Source organism: Capsicum annuum, chromosome 2 (genome assembly GCF_002878395.1).
Source record: "Capsicum annuum cultivar UCD-10X-F1 chromosome 2, UCD10Xv1.1, whole genome shotgun sequence".
NCBI classification, from domain to species: Eukaryota; Viridiplantae; Streptophyta; class Magnoliopsida; order Solanales; family Solanaceae; genus Capsicum; species Capsicum annuum.
Genome location: NC_061112.1, coordinates 135,417,322 through 135,420,810, shown reverse-complemented (window position 1 = coordinate 135,420,810; position 3,489 = coordinate 135,417,322).

Below are 3,489 nucleotides of genomic sequence, written 5' to 3'. Positions count from 1 at the left end.
TGGGATTATATTACTCAATTTGGAGAGTCAAAAGTATTTTGTGGTTTAGATTGAGGATGCATCTGGACATGACATGAGTCCTAAAGTATTGATATGTTGTCCTATTTGATTTTCTCATTAAAAAATATCACTCCTTTCGTCTCATTTATGCGCCATCTTTTGACCGGACATGTAATTTAAGAAATAAATTTATCAAATTGATTTTTTAAGAAAAGTATTATCTTTAATATTAGATGGGATCAATAAAGGTAAAAAATAAATATTATCTTTAAATAGTTATCAAATAAGAAAAGTTGACGTTCCTATTAGGATGGACCAAAAAATAGACGTGCAACATAAAATAGAGCGAAAGGAATAGGAGATTTGACTAGCATTTGGCGACAGATTTCTAAAAAAAAATTGAAATGTCATGTATACGTGCTCCTAAACTAGTACATATAAATAGGATTGCAGATGTTTTATGTTTACATATATATAGTAATAGTGCATATCATACTATACCCAACGAAGAAAGTTGGACATTGTCACTAACGTGGGGGTCATTTTAGATGCATGTTTCATGGTTGTTACTTGTTAGATCTGATGAAAATAATTACCTTCCACTTCTTGAGAAAACAACTTTTCAAGGATAACGAATGATTGTCTAAATAATGAAAAGGATTTTTGAAAATAATAACGAACTGTTCTAAATCTCTTAAAGCAGGATAAAAATAATTTTTGAAAGAAGTTGACGAGATGACACGGAATAAGATTTCAAAATGAGCATGAGAAAATAATAACTGACAAAATAGGAAATATCCAAGTCTTCTCAAACACTCTGGAGTAGAGACAATAATTTGAGGACGTTTGAACCAGACAGATTAAATTATTAAAATAACATAGTGGACCAAATTACTTGAAATGTTTGACAAAATGTGCTCTATGATATTCCTGAGAAAGATTTTAAAACCAAAAAAACAGACATAACGAGACCATAACGTTAGAACGCCATAATCTCTAAAAAAGGTTCTATGTAAAATCTTATATATATATATATATATATATTTTTTTTTTAAAATAAATTCTTAAAAATTTTTATTTAACCCCTTTTTCAGATTAATTAATTCACTTGAAAGCCGGTCAACATTCGATATGGTGTTTCCTATAATGCAACAAGTAGCACACAAAATGTATATGATGGTCCCAAAAGGTGAAATTTGACCTAGACGCACCCGACCTCAGGGTCGAGCCCCACTAAGTCAAAAATACACATGATACAAATAGATCGCAGTCTATTAGGGATAGCCATGTTCAAGTCCAGTTATGTTAGGTTTAATCTGGTGGAATCGGGTATCTAGACTGTCAATTAAAACGAGCGGACAACTCGAGTTGGCAAGGGACAGCTTTACCGGTAGCAGGGCTTTCCGGCCTCACTGTTGGTCCCTTTCCGTCCTAAGTCATGGGTGACTACAGAATCCTTCCCAGGAGCGTTGCCGCATCTCTGGTATCTCAAGCTCGGGAGCGTATACCGCATCTCCGAATATATAGTATCTCAGAAGACTCAGATGGGTGTGCGAGAGAAGACAATTTATATTGCAATTCAAATAATATCAAAGCGATAAACATGTAGGCAAAGAGCACATTTAGGCCAACGATATCAAAATTAAATAAAGCCGATTAAGTCAATATAAATATAAAAGCTCGAATTCTAATGGTTTCCCCAGCAGAGTCGCCATCTGTCACACCCCTCCTTTTCACCGCATCCGACCCCCGCTAGGGGGTTGATTTTGGAGAAAAATGGGTCTTTCCAATTAAAGTGACGTTTTGAAAAGGGATTATTTTATTTACAGAGTCGCCACTTGGAATTGAGTTTGGGTGTTCCAAGTCACCTTATTGAATCCCTATTCAAAAAGAAAATGACTCTTTAATTTTTATTTTTCGATCTGCGAACTAGAAATCCGGATAAGGAATTCTGTTGACCGAGGGGAAGGTGTTAGGCACCCCTCGAGTCCCGTGGTTCTAGCACGGTCGCTTTAATGACTTACGTCCGGCTTAAATTATTTTGATAAATTATGTTTGGGTCTAAGCTCGCTCTCTTTTGATATTTAAAATCTATCTACGTCTCCTATATTAAATAAATCGATGAAAGTTAATTTTTAGAAAAATATTTATCAAAGTGCGTTATTGCATTCTTGAATTTTAAAATTATCTCAGAAATATGCGTACGCCGCATTCTTACTTGAGACGAATATTTTAAATGTGCTTAAAATTTAAACAAACAACAAATTGAGAATACAAAGTAAAATGATTTAAATTTTTTTGCTACTTCATACATAAATATACTACTACAACCGTTTAATGGACAAGATATATAGAATCAAAATAAACCAATTGAAATAATAATTAATTATACATACAACATTGAGACAACAACTGAATCATGATGATAAAGAAATATTAACAAAAAAAGTAAAAGAAAAGAAAAATAAATAAATAAATTAAACCCTTATACTCTGCTCTAGTGTAATTTATGTAAGGGAAAATCACTGTGTCATTTATCATGAATATAATAACAACTATTAGTTAAGATATAATTGTTATATTAAAAGATTTTTCTCTTTCTTAACATTACCTTTCTAAAAGAGAACAAGGCAAACAAAGGATTGCCTTTTTTTTTTTTAGTATATATGTACTTCCTATAATACTTATTACTACTATCTAATAAAAAAAAAGTTTCTGTCTCTTCCTTTTTTTTTTTTTTTTTTTTTTAGTCATCCTTACTTTATTTTCTAGTTAATTACCCATGTAATTAAAATGCATGCTGAAACACTCAGTCTGAATCATGCGGGTGGCATATTGTTAAATCAAATAGACAAATATAATACTATTCTAACAATAATTAAACAATGACTAAGCGAATTCCTTACAATTATTTTACGTTAATTCACTCTAAATTTAACAATAGTAAATTTCAACATTCTTTTGATAGCATCATAAAAATAATAACAATGGAAATCATTCAAACACATATAAAAGTTGAGCAATTTTATATTATTGGAATCAAGTCCCACATGATTGTGATGTTATTCTATACAAAGAAAAATTAAAAATTACCTCTTGACGAAAGTAATATCCAATCAAAAGAAAGAAAAAGCTATGAACTCGGAATCGCGAACGAAACCTCAAACTCTTTCCCTTCTTTCTCAATTCTCTTCTTTCTCTCTTCCTGTGTTGTGTGTGTGTTTGTAGTATAGTGGTGTAGTGGTTTTTTTCTTTTTTTTTTCCGTGTGTAGTGTGTGCAGTATATATAATCTATATCTAGTGTTTGTGTGTTTTGTGCATATATCTAATATATAATATGTGGTCGTAGTGCCTGTGTGTTTTGTGCATATATATAATATATAATATGTAGTAGTAGTGTATGTAGTGTGGTAATGTGGGAGGGATAGTGGGGGAGGTTGATTAGGAGTGGGGGATTGTGGGTGGTTTGGGTAGATTTAGGATTTGACT